Raw genomic sequence first — 25738 nt, forward strand, 5'->3', positions numbered from 1 at the left:
ATGACACCCAAACTCTTCCCACCAAACATGCATACAAGCAGCAAGAAAGCAGAAGCACACCCCGTAAAATTTATAATTTAATAAGATAGACATCTGAAATAGTTCCTAGGGGTATTAGGAAACTCATTTGAACAATTCGATGGGCTGCTTTGGGTGAAGACCATCACAGTGATTCGAAATAGGATCACGGCTGTGACTCTAAACCCTGCAAAATTAAGTCGACTAATATTTTCAGAATCGAGAAGAGAAGCACGTAGGGACTTCTTAGCACTATGGAAAGTTGTGAGGTCTAAGAATAAATAGTAATTTTGATGTGATTCCTGTCGTGATCATACCCACGATCTCTTTGCAAGTAAGCCATACTTAGTATACGTATCTACCTAGTAATTTTCAACAAAATGATATCTTTTAGAGTCAAAATGTGCAAGTGTAGGATGGTTAATTGTGAGAAGATTCTAGCTAATAGTGGAAAAATTCATGAGGATATTAACAAATGTGGGCTCTTTTAGGATGTTTCATTTTGGAACACCACTCTTGACATGTACTCTAGGAAGCTCTTAAGATTGCCATGATGCAATGAACATTGTCTCAGCATTAGTTCACACCTGGGGTTCACACCTGGGGTACGCTCATGTATGGATCAAGGGGTCTAAGCATTAATCATATATTAAATGATGGTGTTGTGGTTCATAAATTACTTTTTAATCATTCTCAGATGCTCCTTTGCAAGGGCATTGCATTTAATATACATATAATCCACCAATATGTTGTCAAATGACCGCACTATTTCTCACCGAGCACAATATGTTGTCAAGTGACACCACTATTTGATGATACAATGCATCTAGCCAACCAGGATCCTCCTCCCAAGGAAGCAATGCGCAGCCAACACACACAAAGGAGTGTGTTTTCTTTGCACTGGTGGCTAAATTCTCTTGGAATGATCAAGTAGTAAGGAGTCCATGGACAATCCTCTTAAGGAAGGAAGAAGAGCACTTCTGGGCTTAGACCAAAAATCTAGAATACTTTGGCCGTCTATATCTTTGCTTGGATTTGATGGGCGTTAAGCAAGAAAAGTATGTACTTCTGCAAGCACTCCATACTTAGTATACATATCTACCTAGTAATTTTCAACGAAATGATATCTTTTAGAGTCAAAATGTGCAAGTGTAGGATGGTTGGATGTGAGAAGATTCTAGCTAATAGTAGAAAAGTTCATGAGAGGATATTCACAAACGCGGGCGCTTTTAGGATGTTTCATTTTGGAATACCGCTCTTGACATGTACTCTAGGAGTCTCTTAAGATTTCCACGATGCAATGAGATTGTCTCATCATCACTTCACACTTGGGGTATGCTCATGTATGGATCACTGTGTATGCATTGCTCATATATTAAATGCTGGTGTGGTGGCTGATCAAATATTTTTTAATCCTTCCTAGACGCTTTTAGAAAGGGCACTGCATTTAATAAACACATAATCCTCCAATATGTTGTCAAGTGACCCCACTATTTCCCACCAAGCCCAATATGTTGTCGGTGACACCACTATTTCTCACCAAGCCCAATATGTTGTCGGTGACACCACTATTTCCCACCAAACTCACTTCGACAAAATAGAGGTGAGGACATTGAATCCTCTTAAAGAAATAGTTGGTAATATCATGCGATAAGTGCATTCCAAGAGACAAGATGCATACCTATAACACCCAAACTCTTCCCTCCAAACTTGCATACAAGCAACAAGAAAGTGGAAGCACACCACCACGTAAACTTGATAATTCAATAAGATAGACATCTGAAATAGTTCCTAGGGGTATCAGGAAACCCATTTGAACAATTCGTTGGGCTGCTTTGGGTGAAGACCATCATTGTGATTCTAAAGAGGATCACGGTTGTGACTCTCAACCTTGCAAAATCAAGCTCACTAATATCTTCAGAATCTAGAAGAGAAGCACGTAGGGACTTCTTAACACTACGTAAAGTTTTGAGGTCTGAGAATAACTAGTAATTTTGATGTGATTCTTGTCTGATCATGCCCACCATTTCTTATCACACGAGCATGATTCTTGATGGATCTGTGCAAATCCAACTTTTTAGACAATGAAAACCATTTCATGCACGTAAGGTCCGGAAGGCTTGTGACAACATTTCCTTTGATGATACAATGCATCTAGCCAACCCGGGATCCTCCTCCCAACAAGGAAGCAACGCGCGGCCTGCACACACACAAAGGAGTGTGTTTTTTGTGCACTGGCTGAATTGTCTCGGAATCATCAAGTAGAGAGGAATCCATGGAGAATCCTCTTACCAAGGAGGGAGAAGGGCACTTCTGGGCTTAACTTAAAAATCTAGAATGCTTTGGCTGCCTATATATCGTTGTTTGGATTTGATGGGCTAAAACAAAAGGCATGTACTTCTGCAAGTAAGTCATACTTAGTATACATATCTACCCAATAATTTTCAACAAAATCTTATCTTTTAGAGTCAATATGTTCAAGTGTAGGATGGTTGGATGTGAGAAGATTCCAGCCACCAATAGTAAAAAAATTTATGAGGATATTCACAAACGTGGGCTCTTTGCTGATGTTTCATTTTGGAATACTACTCTTGACATGTACTCTAGGAGTCTCTTAAGATTTCCACAATGCAATGAGATTGTCTGATCATCAGTTCACACTTGGGGTATGCTCATGTATGGATTAGTGTGTATGCATTGCTCATATATTAAATGCTCCTGTGGTGGTTGATCAAACATTTTTTAATCTTTCCTAGATGCTCCTTTGTAAGGGCACTACGTTTAATATACACATAATCCACCAGTATGTTGTCAAGTGACCTCACTATTTCCCACCAAGCCCAATATGTTGTCAGGTGACACCACTATTTCCACCAACCCCACTTTGAAAAAATAGAGGTGAGGACATTGAATCCTCTTAAAGAAAGTTGGTAATATCATGCTATAAGTGAATTCCAAAAGACAAGATGCATACCTGTGACACCCAAACTCTTCCCACCAAACATGCATACAAGCAGCAAGAAAGCGGAAGCACACCGCGTAAATTTTATAATTAATAAGATAGACATCTGAAATAGTTCCTAGGGGTATTAGGAAACTCATTTGAACAATTCGATGGGCTGCTTTAAGTCGACTAGTATTTTCAGAATCGAGAAGAGAAGTACGTAGGGACTTCTTAACACTATGGAAAGTTGTGAGGTCTGAGAATAAACAATAATTTTGATGTGATTCCTGTCATGATCATACCCATGATTTCTTATCACACGAGCATGATTCTAGATGGATCTGTGTAAATCTAAATTTTTAGACACTGAAAACCATTTCATGCACGTAAGGTCTGGAAGGCTTGTGACACCATTGCCTGTGATGATACAATGCATCTAGCCAACCAGTATCCTCCCCCCAAAAAGGAAGCAACGCGCAGCCAGCACACACAAAGGAGTGTGTTTTCTTTGCACTGGCTGAATTATCTTGGAATCATCAAGTAGTGAGGGAGAATCCTCTTAACAAGGAGGGAGAAGGGTACTTCTGGGATTATCTCAAAAATCTAGAATGCTTTGTCCACCTATTTCTTGGTCTGGATTTGATGGGCTAACAAAAAAAGTATGTACGTTTGCAAGTAGGCCATACTTAGTATACGTATCTACCTAGTAATTTTCAACAAAATGATATCTTTTAGAGTCAAAATGTGCAAGTGTAGGATGGTTGGATGTGAGAGGATTCCAGCTAATAGTAGAAAAATTCGTGAGGATATTCACAAATGTGGGCTCTTTTAGGATGTTTCATTTTGGAACACCACTCTTGACATGTACTCTAGGAGGCTCTTAAGATTGCCACGATGCAATGAACATTGTCTCAGCATCAGTTCACACCTGGGGTACGCTCATGTATGGATCAGGGGGTCTATGCATTAATCATATATTAAATGATGGTGTTGTGGCTCATAAAATACTTTTTAATCCTTCTCAGATGCTCCTTTGCAAGGGCATTGCATTTAATATACATATAATCCACCAATATGTTGTCAAATGACCGCACTATTTCTCACCGAGCACAATATGTTGTCAGGTGACACCACTATTTGATGATACAATGCATCTAGCCAACCAGGATCCTCCTCCCAAGGAAGCAATGCGCAGCCAGCACACACAAAGGAGTGTGTTTTATTTGCACTGGCTAAATTCTCGTGAGTGCGTCAATAAAGCGAGCCCAGGGCAGCGAGCCGAGAGCAAAAAATCACACAGAATACAAAAATAAGAGCAAAAATCACACAGAATACAAAAATAGATTATCCCCTTCAAGCGAGCAGATTTGTGCTTGTGCTGCTCTCTAAAACATTGACATAACACTGAACTTAATTATTAAATGACTGAAAACATTGACATAACACTGAACTTAATTATTAAATGACTGAAAACATTGACATAACACTGAACTTAATTAAATCAATCAATATAAGTGTGTTATTTATATAGCGCACAGAGTACAAAAAGTTTAATTGATATTCTCAAAATATTGTCAAAACATTATAAGTATATCCTATAATTGTTGTGGGTGGCTCCTCTGAGATCTTGTGAGCATCTCTTTCAAAATATAATTAGGAATCTTTGGCTGATGGATATGCATATTATTGTTCACATCCTGTCCAAGAATCATCAGGAAAACAAAGTAGATATGTTTGCAGGCAAGATATGGTTTTCTTTTGACTAACCTATCATTGAATTCTGCACACGAACATATTGGGTGGTTCTGAATGGTTACTTCAATGGGTAGGGCTTCTTTGTTCTGGATTTCCCTCACTTTAAATATTTCCTTCTGCCCTTCCATTTGAACATGTCCTCCCATAATTTCTACATTCATATCTAACGCAGCACTGATCTGTGCATATGCAGCTTTAGATATACCTTTTCGATAGGGGTATTTTTGCTTATCTTCCTCAAGAATTTTTTGCTTGTTTTGTTCACTCTCTTGAAGCAAACTATTTGGAATCTGTACACCAATCTCAAATCCAGCTTTTACTAAATCATGAGCTTCCCTGACTTTCAAGTGTGTACCTGTTGCTATTGGCCAAACATTAGGAACACTTGCAGGTGGATGTAAGATTGTCTTTGTAGGCTTCCAAGTGTGTCGAACATCATTATTACAGAAATAGCAGTACTTTTCTTTCCTCCAAGAAGATAATTGACAATCACTCCAAAAGCATGGTGCCACTTCTCCGCCTCGTAGCTTTCTGCTACATTTTTTTCCTCCTACCCAATGGTTACATTCTACTCTATTGAAGATCGGAATCCTGTGCAATGCCCACTTTGTCTGATGAATATCTTGCTCTAATGATTGAAGTGCTACGTCACCTTCTTCTGGATTTATTGATGCTTGCCCTTTTTCATGCTTATCCACTGTCACATAAACAAACTCTGGTCGGTGGCTAGAGCTCCCTACATTCCCCTCATGGACCTCATGAAGTGGACGTTTAGCTCGAATAGTCTTTTTCTCACCCTTGAAATTTATCCTGTTTGTAAACATTGGAGTGCCCATCACTGCATCATCAATTGCCCTTGAAGTAGCAGCTGGAGAAGGGCTTGAAGTTTGTCTGGAAAGAGCTCTCTCAATTAATATCTCTAGGTCAGGCCCTCCACCTATATATTTTCCTTCCATAAAAGCCATTTGACGAGCACACTGGAAGTAAGCATTGATGAGATCTGAAACACATGCATCGTACAAACTAATTTTATGTTTGTATCCTTCTCCTGCTAGCCAACTAGCATGCTTGGCTTCAGAGAGGTTCGTCCGTGGTACCAGAGCATTTACAATAGGCTCACCATCCTGTTCATTGAAAACCCATTGCACAAAGATAAACCCAAACCAGTAGGTTTTTTAATTACTGCTATTGAAATAAGTTCATAGAAAAAAAAAACATACATAACATACCTTAATAATAAAATGACCCCAACGACTTGCTCTATAGTGCCACCAACTAAGCCAACTATCTAGCTTGGGAATGTTTCTGTCTGCTGCCTTTCCTGTTGCCCACCATGCACGTATCTTATGGAATAGCACTAAAGCATCCTCTTTGGTTGGTGCAGTCCTCCACCTCTCACACATTTCATTGTGTTTTTCCATATGTTGAGCATATATATACTTTTGTGTATGCACTCGAAGATTGTCCTTCCAATGAAAAAGGCAAGATCTCTCCTTTCCTACCATCTCATCTCCATTGTTATATACTGACCTAATAGCATTCCAATTTGCACCTGCTTCGTCGGCCATGAAGCCAAAAAAGTTTGCTGATTTCCCAGTATGGTCGATCATAACTGCATTCAAATTTTCCCAAAACATTATCTGTGCTGTCTCATCCTCCTCTCTAAACTCACAAGTTGCAATTGTGAGTAGCTCTCCAATCCTGCAAGAAGAGTATTTGGAAGATTATTGTATTGTAACAACTCAGTCGAACAGTCATTTCATTTTGAAAAGAGAATAAAAATTAAAACATACGTGTGATCATACACATGTGCACCCATTGTGTGCCAATCATTCTCCACTCGGTGTACATGATCAAAACAAACCCATGAATGTCGAAGGTCTCGATCCCCCGCAGCATCCATTCTATTGACAGTATCAACGCCAGAGCCAGGGCCAGTTGTGGACATCTTGAAAAGATAGCACCTCTCATCACTTTTGGTTGCTTGCAAGGGAAACCTTGATCCGTGGAAGAACTGAAAGTGGCATTTTCTTTTTAACTCTAGGATAGCCTCAAATCCATCACCTAGTGCTCGACTTGTCTTTCGACTTTGCATTACCATCTGCTTCACCCTACATTTACCAAGTTGGTTAAGAAATTACATATATATATATATATATATATATATATATATATATATATATATATATATATATATATATATATATATATATATTCAATAGAGAAGAACTTACTTTTTGAGATTTATTAAAGATATTAGCTCTTGAGACATCTCCTGGAGTTCCCTCTCTGACATAAACTCTCCAATCACTTTATCATCGTCAGTGAAAGCCTTCAAAACGAACTCCCTGGCAACAATCATTTGCACCTTTCGTGGACCCGCATTATGGTCCATCTGAACAACACGAGCTACTAAGGCTTTAATGTTTCGCATAGATGCTCGACACATGCCTCTAGCAATTGTGTGTGTATGTTTCCCATAGTGAAGGAACAATCTACTATGGGAGTGATCTTTAGGCATAAAATAGTAGGCAGACACTGAACATGTTTTTATGCACATTGGAACATGCTTACAAAAGAAACACTCTAAGTTTCCATAACTTCCCAAAGCCAAACATCCTTCATTTGGGGATTTCAATGATTGGCCATTCCAATGGAGCCTATTCGGTGATTTGTTTCGAAATCGATAAGTGCATCTTTCATTCATACACTGGAAGGTACCCCCACAAAAACTCTTTCTCAAAATAAAAGATTTATTAGTTCTTGTTTGTGTCTGGGGTTTTGTCCATGCATTTCCTTCATATTTGTGCTCCATACCCTCCATGCCCTTCCCATCTAAAAGCTCATAAATGCAATTTTCTTCATACTTCTTAGGGAGCTCCTTGACTTTTCCTTTGAATGTGCATTCATTTATAATATTATGGAATATGTCATTGGGCGGCAAAGTACGAACAATTTGGAAGGCAGATACTGCAGTGTCAAATGCAGGATCACCCTCCTCAATGTCAATTAAATTATCTGCATGCACCACCTTTTCCATGTCCTCTTCATCCAAGTCACTAGGAAAAAAATCAACAATCCAAAGTCAACAATTGAAACAAGAAAGATAACCTCACTATATTTTACCATGTTTCAAAAGTTGAAATCACTCACATAGGTGAGGTCTTGCTGCCAGATCCAGAAGGAATATCCCCAGGGGTAGGGAGTGGTGTTGATGTAATGGCTACTTTTGCAACATAAAATGATGACAGGGTATTATCTAAGATATAATACCCATGTTCACCAATCCCATGGTACAAGGGAATTGTCCCTATGCTCTCAAAACCATCATCAGTTTGCAATAGACCTTCAATAAAAATTTCATGTTCTGTACCTAGTTTTTCTTTCATTAATTCGGCTGATAATAAACATTTCCCATGTGAAAATGACAGTCTAAAAAGAGGGCCTCCAACTTTGTGTAGAAAAATCTGAACATCTGACTCAGAATCCCTACATTTCAGGAATACATTCCAAAAGAAAGTATAATGTGAGCACACATATCCAAAACAAAGTAATACTATATACATTACACGTGAGAAAAAGAAAGTATAATATTCAAAACAAAGTAATACTATATACATTACACGTGAGAAAAAGGCATAGGCTTCCTTTGGAATGAAAGTCTAATGAAAGGACAAGCTAGAAAAGCTATTTTTTAGTATATTTTTCTAGATGTTGCAATCAATCAACTCGTGGTAAAACTCCTTCTCTTTATATGTTATTTCTCATGCACTGTTTTGCCATTGCTTCTTATTAGGTTGCCATTGCTTCTTATTAGTTCACCCTCAAGCTTCTTAAGATACAATGGAGCTGCTCTGTCTTTCTATTTATATATTACTATCTCTAGTTTTCTCAACATTTTCAGAGGGTGATACCTCTGAAGAAGAAAATAGTGACATTAGTGAAAATAGTGAAATGGCTCCAGAGGAGCCAGATACCCCACCCGCTGAATGGTATGAGAGCTGCCATGATGGAATCGCAGATAGCGATTCCACCACAGAATATTCTCGGGTGGACTGGTACAATTTTCCTTTCGAGGAAGAAGAAGAGGAAGAGGAAATACAAGAGGAGGAAGAGGAGGAAGAGGAGGAATATGAAGAAATGCCTGAAGAAATGCCCGAGCAGGAAGAGGAAGCAGAACATAAAGAAATGCCCATTGAAATGTCCGAGGCAGACACAGGCACAGGCTATGATGCAGATGCAGAGAACATCCCCGACTCCCACGGTGAGAAAGATGACAGTGAAGAAGATAGGGATGACAGTGAAGAAGATGACAGTGAGGAAGATGGGGATGCATAAATTTCCCCACAATTTTGTCCTGCAATTTTTCTAGTAGGATTTTGTCGATTTTGCCCTGTAATTTTCCCCAGTAGGACTCCAACTAAATTTGCCCAGTACGATAGTGTTTTGTAATTTTCCCAGGTAGGATTTTGTTTTTGTAATTTTGTACTGCAATTTTCCCAGAAGGATTTTGTTTTGTAATTCTCCCAGTACGATTTTGAAGTATAATTTGCACATTTTTCCTTGTACTACAGTGGTTTAATTTTTAGTGGTTTAATGTTCAAGTAAGCACAATAATATATATTCACACGAATATTTACACGACTTTTAGAAGAAGTCCTTTTTAGAAATATTTACACGACCTACTGTAATCTATTGGAAGACCTACTGTATCTGCACAGTAACGTTGTGAAGTACAACAACGTTGAAGATGAAGATGTCTGCTGCGCTCATGTTGCAACTCTCACCCTCACGACAAAGGCAATCACCTGCCCGAGCATCACCTGCCCGAGCATCACCTGCCCGAAAGAGAGTATGTTCTTTTACGTTTTTTAAATGTGCGTTTTTTACTTGCGTTTGTATTTTGTGTGTGGGGCACAAGATGGTCATTGTAGAGCTTTAAGGATCAAGTGCGCTGAGCGCACTTGATCTAGGAGGCCCTACACAGGCATGTCTTGTCTATCCATGGAGGCATCCACATTTTGTCTAGCAAAAGATGTCTATGTTTTTGATGGGCATGTTGAGCTCACCCTTGGCCACTGTATAGCTAAACATTGGCTTATGCAGAGCTAAAATGGTTATTGTAGAGCTTCCTGGATCAAGTGCGCTCAGCGCACTTGATCCTGGAGGCCCTACACAGGCATGTCTTGTCTATCCATGGAGGCATCCACATTAGCAAAAGATGTCTATGTTTTTATTAAAAATAAGTGCCCAACATGCCCATCAAAAAATTTAGACCTCAACATGGCCACTGTAGAGCTAAACATTGGCTTATGTCATGGCTCTGCAGATGAAGTCTCGAGATAGCTCTACAGTGGCCATATTGAGGATCAAAACATTTCTATGTAGGGCCTCCAGGATCAAGTGCGCTGAGCGCACTTTATCCTGGAAGCTCTACAATGACTATGATGCAGTCATGGGTCTGCACATGCAAGTCTCGAGATAGCTTTGCAGTGGCCATATTGAGGTGTAAATTTTCTGCTGGATCAAGACATGTTTATGTAGGTCCTTGTTGACATGTTTATGTAGGTCCATGTTTATGTAGGTCTGTCTATGTAAGGCCTCTAGGATCAAGTGCACTGAGCGCACTTGATCCTTGAAGCTCTACAATGGCTCTGCAGATGAAGCCTCCAGATAGCTTTGCAGTGGCCATGTTTAGCTCTACAGTAAGTAGCCATGTCTATGTAAGGTGAATTTTTTACTGGATCAAGACATGTCTATGTAGGGGATCAAGACATGTCTATGTAGGGCCTCCAGGATCAAGCGCACTGATCCAGGAAGCTCTACAATAGCCATGTTAGCTCTGCAGATAATATGCCATCATAGTCATTGAAGAGAATGAGTTTTTACATTGGCCATTAAAATCCAGATTGTAATCAATAGCAGTACATTATTACAAGCAGAGAGCTAAACATAGCCACTGCAAAGCTATCTCGAGACTTGCATGTGCAGAGCCATCCTTGTCATTGTAGAGCTTCCAGGATCAAGTGCGCTCAGCGCAGTTGATCCTGGAGGCCCTACATAGACATGTTTTGATCCTCAATATGGCCACTGTAGAGCTATCTCGAGACTTGCATGTGCAGAGCCATCCTTGTCATTGTAGAGCTTCCAGGATCAAGTGCGCTCAGCGCAGTTGATCTTGGAGGCCCTACATAGACATGTTTTGATCCTCAATATGGCCACTGTAGAGCTAAACATGGCCACTACAGAGCTATCTCGAGACTTCATCTGCAGAGCCATGACTATGCCATCATAGTCATTGTAGAGAAGGAGTTTTTACATTGGCCAGATTGTAATCAATAGCAGTACATTATTGCAAGCACAGAGATAGAGAGAGGGGGACTTACATGCTTGCAAACACGCAGAGGATATTTGCAGGTGATAATTGTAGAAGAGGATAGTTGTAGACGACAGCTGCAGAGAATAGAGTAGAAGATAACTAGTTGTAGAAGACGATAGCTGCAGAGGATAGTCGTAGAAAATGGTCGTAGAAAATGCACGAGTGTACCTTTCCTTCCAGCCGTTGCAGAGGAATGAAATCCTTTTTGGGAAAAGGATTTTTCGAGCACTTTGTTATTAATGATTAGGAATTTACAGCCTTGAATAATCCGTATACTTTGTGCCAACCCGAGATTATTTTCAACCTTGAATAATCCGTATATTTTGCGCCAACCCTGCCAACCCATGATTAAATAATCCGTATACTTTGTGCCAACCCATGCCAACCCATGCCAACCCATGATTATACTACCTAGAATAATTCGCGTAGTTTACTTTACTTCTTGTGAGAAGAGTTATATCTTTGAAAATGGACACCAACTCCCAACGTTATGTGACTAGATCTTCTTGTTCTCAAAAAGATTGTTGTTTTGCTGGTATGGATTCCTTACTACCTCCTACTAAACGCTCCAAAAAATTACAGGCAAGAACAACCGACAGGGTGTCTCGAGGATTGTTTGATGAGGAAGTTCAGAGTCAAGGCCAAGTGTTGATGGAGAATGAGAGAGACAGGGATGACAGACAAGAAGAGGATGAGAGACAGAATGATAGAGAGGATGAGAGACAAGAGGATGAGAGAGAGGATGATGATAGAGAGGAAGATAGACAGGAGGATGAGAGAGAGGATGATGACAGAGAAGATGATAGAGAGGATGATAGAGAGGAGGATGAGAGAGAGAATGATGATAGAGAGAGACAGGAGGATGATAGACAGGAGGATGAGAGAGAGGGTGATGATAGACAAGAAGATGGGAATGATAGAGAGGATGATAATGAAGAAGAAGAAGGTGGAGACACATTGACAACTGAGACAAGAAAAACAGAGAGCATCAAAGCAGAAATTTTCGGAAAGATCCTTAAAACCTCTACTCCAACTGCATTCATCGATCGAATTAGAGTTAGATTCAGCACCCCCCCCCAAGATCCCCTTGTGTAGGCTTCTTCCAACAGAGGCCATAAGGAGACTATGCCCCAGTACTGATAAGAACCTTGGTCGAGCATTCAAGAACCTTGGTGGGTATCTTGAAAGCAAGGGGGCGTTCACGGTGTCCATGTTTGATTTGGATGGAGAGGAGACTCCTCTGACTGAAGAAACAACATTGTCATGGAGTTCAACATGGAGGGATGTGAATGGAACTTTTGAAGAGTCTCTCAGAAATATGCCAGAATGGGGACCGTTCATCCAGGGTAAAATGATACATGTACTGGATGGAAACAACCGCTATAAATCTTGGATGGATTTGATTGCTCAAGGTGAGGGTGATTTGAAATGTTTTTATCTATTTATACAATTTTATGTATGCATCTAATATAATTTTATCATCTTCTTTCCTTTTACTCAGAATTTCCAAATGACATCTCTAAGCATTGTCTGGTGGCCTGTGACTTTCTACAATTCGAGAAGGCTGACGTTGGAGAGCTGATGTTTTCTCTTTCCAGATTGAATAAGTATATGTTTTATTATTTTTCTCTTTTTTGCTCTTGGCATTGATTGCATGATGTTGCTTCAACTCTCTGCATTGGTTGTACTAGGATGCATGACTATGCCTTTGTACCAACAACTTTTGGGGATAGGCTCTTCCAAATAAGGAGAATTGGTGAGTCCGATAAGACTACCCTCCTTGCAGAGCTCGATGATGAGGACAAGGCTTGGATGGAGAATGAAATGAAAAAGTGCCCCACTCGTGGCAAAAAAAGCTGGTTTTCTGTTCCAATAAATATATTGGCATGGCTTGTGTTTAAGGTATGCAAGATATTAAAGGTATGCAAGATCTACTTAATTATGCAAAATATGTTTAATGTATGCAAGAGTAATTTTGTAATTAAATGGACTCTGTAGGACGATATGGAGATGAAAATCGAGGTCAAGGCTAAGGGCATGGATGTAGATGGAAGGGCTAAGGTGATAAGAGAGGTAGAAATTCTGTATAAGAATAGGGTGGGAAAGTTTGCCCGCATAGCAGACCCTGCCAATGGAGAATACTTTTGGCGTGCTGTTTTGTCACTTCCTTGGCATGCAGCAGGGACCCATATTGCGACAGAAGAGAAACTGAACATGATTGGGGCTGCACAAGTTAGGGATGAAGATAAGGCATTCTTAGTTCGAATGTTGGATAATTCACAAGCTAGCATTCGAGAGATAGAGTACTTGCCTAAAGACAAAGCAAAAGCTAGAGAGTGGCTACATTCATTTGTGTTCTGGCTACAAATAAGTTCTTATGGCTCCAAGCTTCTGGAGGAGATTGAAAATTGTGATAGAATCTCCTTACCTTCCATTAATTCCTTTATAAACTATGTCATCTTTCATCGACGAAAGTATTTCAAAAAAGCTTTCAGAGTTCATCAGGGGGATATAAAATTTAACAATGATATTGACACACAAAAAGGGCTACGCTCTGCAACACATCGAGTTGTTTATAGGTAAAAAAAAAACTTGGTCAATTTTATTTCTTCCCCTTATGCTTCTTATATAGCCTATTGACTTTAGTTTTCCTTTCCATTTGGAATTTAGATGGCTGCTGAAAGAGGTGGATAGTGGTGTAGTACAGGCCATACCACCTCTTGTGTTGTTATGGATTTGCGAGGATACTCCACGATATATATATGCGGATCTGCACCTTGGGAGAGTAAGTGTTTTTTGTAATCATGGTCATGATGATAAAATGTATGTATGATGATAAAACGTTTCTATTTTTGAAATGCATGGTTAGCCTCTATCAAGTGTTGAAAAGACAAGATGCCCCTGGTGGCTAGACATGGAGAGGTTTGTTGTGCCAGATGAAGAAATTCAATTACATGATCAACACTTAGCTATATTGGCTAAGATGACCATAGTGGAGGGTTCTGATGAGGTAACCATAAGTTGGCCCTTCCATTTTTGCACGATGATAAAGTTTTTTGATGAGGTAATTTATAACCATAAGTTGTCTTTGTGCAGAGTATACCATTGACTGCAGTACGTGGCTGCTCTACGAGCTCTCATGCCACATCTATAGCCTCTACATCTAGAATGCACCCTCTACCAGTTAACCTAGGGAGGGATATAGTGAGTCAAGCATTGGATGCAAATAGGAGACAAAGAGAAGTACATCAAACAACAAGTACTTCGGGCAATGTACATGTAGCCTCGTCTATGATCCAACCAGCACCTTTGAAAGGTGAGATATCATGCCGTTAACAGTAGTGTATGTTTATTGGGGTGATAAATATTTTTCTCTTACCAATCAATCTTCTTCTGTGTTTCTTCTTGCATTGTGGGAATTCGCAGGCATGGTATATGCATTCAATACCTCCATCGAGGACCTTGCAAGGGACTGTAAGAACATAGAAGGGCCATCCCCTCTATTCAAACATGTTTTGGAAGCCATGAATGTGCTTTGTAATAAAGGAAAGGTCCATGGGAAAAGGACTGACTATTGTGTGGAGATGGTGTTTGTAGACTTCCCCTCAAACCTCGTTGTTGAGGGTTGTTTGGGACACAGAGTGCCACCTTGGAATGTGGTTAGCAAAAGTCTATATGAGGCAACTTTTCAATTTGTAGACTTTTGTCTTAATGATCATGGCTTCATAACATGCCTTTATACAATGGAAGAAGGAGTGAAGATAGAGCATGAGGCAACATCTAGAGGATTTGTGGTCTTTCATCGACAAGTGGTCAAATGCACTCCACCAGTGGGAAAGAAGATGGGACAACTTGTAACAAAGGTAGCTGCACATTTCTCTTCTACAAAAATTCTTATGTCTATGTCTATTTCAACTTATAGCCTAAGGAATTCACTACTATTTGAATGGATTTCATTACAGGTTGCATGTCTTATTCTATCTGTTTTTGTACGCTCAAGTACACCAAGGCAGTATTTACGGATGTATGGAGATAAGGTGGAAGAGCAAAATCTTGGGAGTGAATTAGATCTGGAACAAGACCTCATTCAAGATATGTAAGGGATCGACTCTGGATCTGTGATTAAAAACAATGTCTATGTATTTAGGGTTTAGGTTTTTGGGTCTCTCATCTCTGTGTTTATGTAGTGTTCCTGAAGAGGATATGGTAAAACGAAAGGGAAAGCCTTGGAGAGGTGGTTGCCAAAGAGGGCAGAGGCTATGCAAGTACATAGTATCTCTCTTTTCAAAGACAGGGGATACTATTGTTGACTTGTTTGCTGGGACTGGAACTCTTGGCCTTATTGCAGCGGTCATGGAACGTAATGTTATTATCTTTGAAAAGGACCATCGCATATATAATAAGCTATTGGAGCCATATTCTACAAAGGTAATTCCCAAATTAATAAGACAAGGCACTGTTAATACCCCATAATCCTCTATAAATGCAATGTTCATTAATTTCTTACTTTTTTGCAGTTTGAAGAAGACTAAAGACATTTTGGATCTTAGCATTTTTTGTGAAGACACAAGACATTTTGGATATTAGCATTTTTGGTGGATGTAGCGTGATATTTGAACTTTTTTTTAAAGACATTTAAAGACAGTTTATATATTAGCATTTTTGGTGGATGTAGCGTGATATTTGAACTTTTATTTAAAGACAGTTTGGATGTAGCATTTTTGGTGGATGTAGTAAGCCTGCTTTTATTTTGTGTCTTGAATACATTGTCTTGAAGGTGGTATGTCTTGAAGGTGGTATGGCATGTCATGTAGTAAGCCTGCTTTTTTTTTGGTATGCCATGTGTCATTCTTGCTCACTTTCAATGGATACATGACAAGAAACTGCTCGCATCTCGTATTGATTTGAAAATAATTTGCAAATTGGCTCGCTGCAATGGGCTCGCTCCGTGGCCACCCTCAATTCTCGTGGAATGATCAAGTAGTAAGGAATCCATGGACAATCCTCTTAAGGAAGGAAGAAGAGCACTTCTGGGCTTAGACCAAAAATCTAGAATGCTTTGGCTGCCTATATCTTTGCTTCGATTTGATGGGCGTTAAGCAAGAAAAGTATGTACTTCTGCATGCAATCCATACTTAGTATACATATCTACCTAGTAATTTTCAACGAAATGATATCTTTTAGAGTCAAAATGTGCAAGTGTAGGATGGTTGGATGTGAGAAGATTCCAGCGAATAGTAGAAAAGTTCATGAGAGGATATTCACAAACGTGGGCCCTTTTAGGATGTTCCATTTTGGAATACCGCTCTTGACATGTACTCTAGGAGTCTTTTAAGATTTCCAAGATGCAATGAGATTGTCTCATCATCAGTTCACACTTGGGGTATGCTCATGTATGGATCACTGTGTATGCATTGCTCATATATTAAATGCTGGTGTGGTGGCTGATCAAACATTTTTTAATCCTTCCTAGACGCTTCTTTGCAAGGGCACTGCATTTAATAAGCACATAATCCACTAATATGCTGTCAAATGACCCCACTGTAAGATTCCTCCCCCAGCCTTCGAGGTATGCAGGAGTAAGAATCTCCCTTTTTGATCTTATAATTATTCCCTCTCTAAAATAAAAGAAAGATTTTGTTTAAAAAGGGAAGACACTTTCCCCAGAATACCTTCTCAGGAGCCCACCTGTTTTAAGGATTCAGAACGATGAGTTCAGAAGTGAGAACCGGTGTTTTGGATGCCAAGGTTTTGGTCATCAGTTAAAAGACTGCCTGACTCCTACCATGAAAAGGGCATAGGGAAGTCTAGAACCCAAATTCAAAGACCAATTCCTTCATACCAATCTAATCAAGGATCCGTCTTCGGACAAGATTTCTTAACTCCATTAACTAGGTCCGACCCATTGATCAGGGTCGAGATGACCAGTCAAATGCTTGATGACATGGAGCAGCAGATGCAGGCCCAGGATCTACAGAAACAGTATACAGATAAGAAGAGGACTGTCAGAGAATTCAAAGAAGCAGATATGGTCTTCATTGAGTACGGACCAAAAGAAGTTCTTTATCTCTTGGGGAGTATAAGTAGTTATCCCCCCAGATATTGTGGACCAAAGAAAGTAGGTGACTTAGCCTACGAACTTCTTTTATCTCCTCATCTCAAAATTATTAATGCCTTCTATAGAAAAATGTGCCAAAACCAAATCATGGAAAGACGATAAAACTTCAGTGGCAAGACTGGGGAAAGGTCTTCCTTTTTTAAACAGAATCTTTCTTTTATTTTAGAGAGGGAATAATTATAAGATCAAAAAGGGAGGTTCTTACTCCTGTATACCTCGAAGGTTGGGGGAGGAATCTTACATTCTACCCCACTTAAAAAGGCGCGAGATGTCCTCATCTCGCAAAGTAGAGGACAACTCTTTTTTCTTAAGATCCAATTTATTCTGGGTTCCTTATATTCTGGTCAACCCAACAAAATACTAGGATAAATATTCCTTTTATAGAACTCATCATTAAATAATAATTCATTTATATCATTCATACGATAATGGTCCATTAGACCAAAAAATTTCCTTCTGAACATTCCTCCACGGAAACTTCAGTTAAGTAAGTTCTCAATTTGTCATCCCTTAACTTGATCTACCGTGACAACTGTTAACAGCAACAATTTGACAGCATAATCCACTAATCTCATAGTGATTTGCTGAAATCATTATCATCATTCTAGTTATGAGTATCATCACAGGGACTCGTCCCATTCATCCTCATTGTGGTTTCGCTCAGGTTATTATATTTCAACTAAATTTCAGAAATCATCATTTTTCAATCAGAATCCAAATCAATTCATCAATTCTCAAACAGAATTAAAAATCATATCAACCACATTCGAAATCATCATCTGGATAGCATTAACGCTTATAATTTCAAGTCTTAGATTTACTCGTATATACTGTCAGTAAAGAGCTACAGTTATACTCTCGGTATATACGGGTAGTCATGATACTTGGAACTATAAGATCATCTGGATAGCATTAACGCTTATAATTTCAAGTCTTATAATTTCAAGTCTTACTCGTATATACTGTCAGTAAAGAGCTGCAGTTATACTCTCGGTATATACGGGTAGTCATGATACTTGGAACTATAAGATAGATACCATCATGTCTAGGCCTCAAGCAAGTCAGGGTTCAATACAATTGCGGTACTTCCATCTGAAAACCCAATTACTAAATTACGAATTTTTCATTTTGAATATCAAATTGTATGAATTATATCACACAATTATAACCTTTTTGTGTTTCTTGATAAATTTTTGACATATTTGGCTTCTCAGTTGATCTTTATTAGTCAATTGCTCTGATGATTGTATCCTGTGACGTTAAAATACTCTTCCAAGGCTTCCACCCATTTCTCCACAGCCTCGCCCAGGTTCTCCCCTTCTCCTTTGAAGGGTCCTGGCTGAGTCCTATGAAGAGCCTTGCGAACATCAAGTTCAAGCTCGTCATCTTTAGAGACAGGGTCTAGCTGATGACCACAGTTTCCTCGTCTCATGATTATGCCAAAATTTATATATTATTAAATTTTTATTTTGATATTATTCACGAGATCCTAAGACTTAAGAGTTCGGAAAACAATTTCTTATACAAGACAAGATCTTAATGGAGATCTATGACATATGTCCGATAACAGATTTTTTTTTCTTTATCAGCAGATCGTCCGCATAAACAATCATTTATCCAACACGAATTTTTTCATCGAAAAACATTTCTTCATTTATATAAAAGTTGCAATATGTACATAGAGCAACTCGGCTCTGAGTTCAAAATCTCCTTGGAAGACATATAAGAGGATCGTACTGGGCCATAGTCATGCCCTGTTACATAAGTTCTCTAACTGCGAAGGGAGCTATTATTTTCTCCTTAGGGATAAATCGACTAAGTCTATAAATTTGACATGAAAGTCTGAAATTTCGAGGCGTCGAATGATATAGAATGACACCACGCACCATTTTCAGCTTTAATAGGATCATAGTCAATGAGAGATTCTGCCACAGCATTGTACGGTGGTCGCAAGGGGCGTGGACATATTGCCTTGCAAACCACTTATGCTGTATTCTCTTCGCTGGGGTAGGAAAATATAAATCCGCGAAATGGCGTGCGAGTCTTGCTCGGCTTGTTTGGGTTGAAGCGGAAGAGATGAGATGTTCGAAGGCGAACGCAGTCATATCTTGAGACTGGGTGAGGTCGGGAATACTAGATAAGTAGGGAACTTCCATCTATAAAAAAATTTATTTGATTAAAAATTCTTCATTAAAGAGGCTTACGGAATGAAAATACATTATGAAAAATGCTTTTTCTGAATTTTTATTATCAATTTATGATAAGAATTTGCTTATCCGTATTAGTTTTAAACCTGCTCTGATACCAACTGTGAGATCCCTGTTCCCACCGCGCAACAGATTCGGGGTACTAGCAGCGGAAGTAGCACTTCTAGCGCGAGGCAGGGTCCCACACTCGGGGCCTCGTCCACGGATATCCGGACAAAAGACTAATCCGTCGGTTTTTCCAAAACCGAACCCGAAAAAATTCCCTTATCCGGAAAGCACGGGCGATTCCTCCAGGATAACTTTTTACTCTAACGTAGTCAAGACCATTAGTGATCAAGCTGATCCGACTGCACCTATAAAGATATTCGGTCAGATCAAGGAAGAAACTTGCACTTGGATCATTGGGATCAATGCTTTTTTCCCCATCAAGAGGCACAGCCGTTGATTCCTATCCATAGAACAATTACTATTCGGGACTTACTTCATCTATCGTAATAACAGAAATTGAGTCTCGATTTATGGATCCATCAGTCCAGCCTAACCCCATCCAGTCCCATGGGTTAGCCAACCGCCCAACCACTGTAGTGATAGGATCCAATTAAGAATTTGGTTAGGTTTTGTCCCGGGTACCAAGGAAAAGAGTTCCAAGGCCCCCTAACCAGAAGTTCATGCAAACATAAAACTAGTCACACCACTTACACACCCAATATGAAATTGCCTTTTTCTTAGCATCAGCTAACTTGAAAACAATCCTTTAATAAAACCATTATGTCACTGATGACAATCCTCAAAGTCTCTGGTTGAATCCTTATTTCCGGTCATTCATTCATCGGTATACTTATGGCATCATTGGCAACCAGAACGCTCACCACCTATTCACTCACGAGCCTTTTCCATAGTTCCTAGCTCATAGTAACCGGCAATATATTCATATAATAGAATGGAATCTCCGTGGAAGATCACCAAGATCAACCCACAGATCCATATAAAAGAGCCATGGACTCATCCGTTGAGGACCAGCAAGGTCAATCAACCAGATCCATGCCCGGTTTCAGAAAACAACTCTTACTCCTTGTTCCAATATCTTCCTCGACGCACGTGTGGGTATCCTAGGTGACCCAGAGCCTGAGCACCGTATGGTCAGCACCCTCTAGGATCCTTCGCAGGTGACCTAGCGCTTCACTCATAGGCCGCTTCCTTGGTCCCTCATCCACCGTACCGGAAGCTCACCATTTAAATCGAATTGAGGCTGGTCAAGACCTCGGTCGACCTTGCTACGCGAGACGTCCTCCATTGACTCTCCATCAGCAGTTGCAACTTTAACAGTTAGGTCTTCATGACCTTAATCCACAAGACGGTCAAAATGCTTCCCCAGCATTCTTGACATAAAACAGTCATTTACAAACAGTCACAAATACAGTTTCTAAATCGACCTCTCGTCTTTCCACATTATCCCTCCTTAGTCCACATTACTTATTCCACATTCATTCAATGTGTACTCATTCTCATCCATTTCCTCATATTGACGACACATTAATTCACATACACATTCACATTCACATCCATACATCCACATCTACATGCATACATCCATTTTTACATCCTCATTTATACATCCACATCCCATATCCACATTCATACATACACATCCATATCCACATCCATACATCCACATCCACATCCACATGCACATCCATACATCCACTATCACGTCCTCATTCATACATCCACATCCACATCCACATACATACATACATCCATATCCACATTCTCATTCACATCTATACATCCACATCCACATCCACATACATACATACATCCATATCCACATTCTCATTCACATCTATACATCCACATCTACATCCACATACATACATACATCCACATTCCACATTCCACATTCACATCTATACATCCACATCTACATTCACATTCACATACATCCACATCCACATTCCCATTCACATCTATACATCCACATCCACATTCACATCCATACATCCACTATCACGTCCTCATTCATACATCCACATCCACATACATACATACATCCATATCCACATTCTCATTCACATCTATACATCCACATCTACATCCACATACATACATACATCCACATCCACATTCCACATTCACATCTATACATCCACATCTACATTCACATTCACATACATCCACATCCACATTCCCATTCACATCTATACATCCACATCTACATCCACATACATACATACATCCACATCCACATTTCACATTCACATCTATACGTCCACATCTACATCCACGTTCACATACATCTACATCCACATTCCCATTCACATCTATACATCCACATCTACATCCACATACATACATACATCCACATCCACATTCCACATTCACATACACATTCCACATTCACATCTATACATCCACATCTACATCCACATTCACATACATCCACATCCACATTCCCATTCACATCTATACATCCACATTCACATCTTCATGCATACATCCATTTTCACATTCAAACATCCACACTCCCATCTCCACATCCACACATCCACATACATATATCCATTTCCACATTCCCATTCATATAACCCCATATGCCTTCACATCTAATCTTTTACATCACATCCATTCTCGCCCTATCACAACCCATATACATCTTATCCTATCACATACACTTCTTACCTCATCCCATACACATCATATCACATCTTAATTCATCTTATCACCTCCTAACTTATTTCATAAGCATCTTATCACCTCTTATCCCATCTTATACACCTCTTATCACATTCTATCACATCTCATATCTTGTGAGATCCCTGTTCCCACCGAGCAACGGATTCAGGATACTGGTAACTTAAGTAGCACTTCTCGTACGGGACAGGGGTCCCACATTCGGGGCCTCACCCACAGATATCCGGATAAGAGACTAATCCGTCGGTTGTTCCAAAACCAAACCCGAAAAAACTTCCTTTACTGGAAAGCATGAGTGATTCCACCAGGAAAACTTTTACTCTAACGTAGTCAAACCCTTACTGATCAAACAGATCCGACTGCATCTATAAAGATACTTGGTCAGATCAAGGAAGAAACTTGCACTTGGATCATTGGGATCAACGCTTTTTTCCCCATCAAGAGGCACAGCCGCCTTTGATTCCTATCCATAGAACAATTACTATCCGGGATTTGCTTTATCTATAGTAGTAACAGAATTTGAGTCTCGATTTACGGATCCATCAGTCCAGCCTAACCCCATCCAGTCCCATGGGTTAGCCAACCGCCCAACCACTGTAGTGATGGGATCCAGTTAAGAATTTGGTTAGGTTTTGTCCCGGGTACCAAGGAAAAGAGTTCCAAGGTCCCCTAGCCGGAAGTTCATGCAAAAATAAAACTAGTCACACCACTTACACACCCAATATGAAATTGCCTTTTTACAGATTTAACCAAAAACAATCCTTTAATAAAACCATAGTATCACTGATCACAATCTTCCAATTTATCCGGTTGATTCAATTTCCCATCATTCCTTCATCAAAGTATCTATGGCATCATTGGCAACTAGAACGCTCACCACCTATCCACACAGGGGCCTTTTCAATAGTTCCTAGCCCATAATACTCGGTAATATAATCACTTATCAAGATGGACTCTCGTTGAAGATCAGCAAGATCAACCAACAGATCCATATAAAGAGCCATGGACTCATCTGTTGAGGACTAGCAAGGTCAGTCAACCAGATCCATGCCCGGTTTCAGAAAACAACTCTTACTCCTTGTTCCAATATCTTCCTCGACGCACGCGTGGGTATCCTGGGCGACCCAGAGCCCGAGCACCGTATGGTCAGCACCCTCTAGGATCCTTCGCAGGTGACCTAGCACTTCACTCATAGGCCGCTTCCGTGGCCCCTCATCCACCGTACCGGAAGCTCACCATTTTAATCGCACCGAGGCTGGTCAAGACCTCGGCCGACCTTGCTACGCGAGACGTCCTTCATTGACTCTCCGTCAGCAGTTGCAACTTTATCAGTTAGGTCTCCACGACCTTAATCACAAGATGGTCAAAATGCTTTCCCAGCATTCTTGACATAAAACAGTCATTTACAAACAGCATTTGCAAACAGTCACAAAATACAGTTTCTATATCGAATTCCGTCTTTCCACATTATCCCTCCTCAATCCACATTACTTATTCCACATTCCCTTCATATGTACTCATTCTCATCCATTCATTCATATCAACGACACATTATTTCCCATACACATTCACCTTCATTATTCTTCATACACATCCATGCATACATCCATTTTCACATCCTTACTTATACATCCACATCCACATACATACATCCATACATACACATCCACATGCATACATTCACATCTACATGCATATATCCATACATACATACATCCATTTCCTCATTCCCATTCATATAACCCCATACGCCTTCTCATCTATTCTTTTTCATCACATCCATTCTCACCCTATCACAACCCATATTCATCTTATCTCATCACATATACTTCTTATCTCATCCCATACACATCTTAACTCATCTTTTATGCATACCTCTATGCAAGAATTTCAATTGTGATAAAAGTAACACTTTTATAATAAAATAATCATTTTTTTCTTGTAATATTTTTATAATAAAATAATAATTTATTTATTTTTTTCATTTCTATGCACGAAATTCAATATGATGAAAATAACATTTTTATAATAAAATAATCATTTTTTGATAATATTTTTATAATAATAATTTATTTATTTTTTTCATTTCTATGCACGAAATTCAATATGATGAAAATAATATTTTTATAATAAAATAATCATCATTTTTTCTTTACAGTTTTATAATAAAATAATAAAATATTCATCTTTTATGCATACCTCTATGCATGAATTTCAATTATGCTAAAAGCAACACTTTTATAATAAAATATTCATCTTTTATGTATACCTCTTATATGCATAAAATTCAATTATGCTAAAAGTAACACTTTTATAATAAAATATTTATCTTTTATGCATACCTCTGCATAAAATTCAATTATGTTAAAAGTAACACTTTTATAATAATATATTTATCTTTTATGCATAATATAAAAATTTAATTTTTCCATGATTACTATGAAATTCTTTCAATTAATCTAGGATGATAATTCCTAGAATATGATAGGAAATCCTCTTTTCATGCTTTGAATGAAATTATTTTATGTGTAAATTTTTATAAAATTTTACCATAGCTCCGCTACTATAACTAATAAATCTCAATTATTTTAAAAGATAGGTTATCTTTAAGGGAATGATTAGAATGATCCCTAATTGGATCATTAATCCTTAATCAAAAGTAATCATAAACTAAAAGCATAGATAAAAAAAACTATTAATTTATTCTCAAGCATAGATTAATCTTGGATTAAGAAAAAGCTTTATGAAAAGCTTCATTTGGATTGAGAATGGGTCATGAGTATGACCATTTCTTAAGTGAGAGAGAGAAAAAACCATTAGAATTAAACATAAATAAAAATTTATGTAATTCTTTACTATCATTAATCAATTAACTTCAATAGCATTCAAAAACCATACCAATTAAGCTTCTCAAGCTTGAGAGGGGTTAAGAAGAGAGAAACATTGAGAAAAGATCAAAATTCACCATACTTACTTTACAATTTGCTTGATTCTTTATTCATGGTACAGGCTCCCAACCAATCGATTGGTTTAGTATGTTGATGGAGCCACCAATGGGAATTGAAGAGAGAGAGAAGTGTCAAAAACTAGTGAATTATTAAAGAATTCACAGTTCTTGGCTTAGGTGGAGTAGAGTAATAATGTGTAAACACTATCTATTTTCAACAAGGGGAGGCTTCTATTTATAGGAAAATTTGAGCTCCTAACCAAACAAACTGATTCTAGAATTTTCCAAGTCAGTTTGGTCACTTTTTGACCATTTTTAGGTCAGTTAAGCTAACTTTTTGGAACTAGACTTGAATGAGAGGAGAGGAGAGATGAAATATCTCAATTTTTATGAGTTTAAAACTCATTCAAGCATGTGAAATATGCACCTCCTTTAAAGAATTTCCCTTCCTTACATATGTGTCAAAATGGAATCATTATACCCAGAATATCTCATATTTTTAATATTGTTCATAGTTTTTTTTACTAATAAACCTTGTACATTTTCAACTCTTCATCTTATGTGAGCATTTACTCCTTTTTGGATACCCAAAATATCTCATATTTTTAATATTGCTCATAGTTTTTTACTAATAAACCTTGTACATTTTCAACTCTTCATCTTATGTGAGCATTTACTC

Source organism: Cibotium barometz, chromosome 13, assembly GCF_041138505.1.
Source record: "Cibotium barometz isolate CiBa-2024 chromosome 13, ASM4113850v1, whole genome shotgun sequence".
NCBI lineage: Eukaryota > Viridiplantae > Streptophyta > Polypodiopsida > Cyatheales > Cibotiaceae > Cibotium > Cibotium barometz.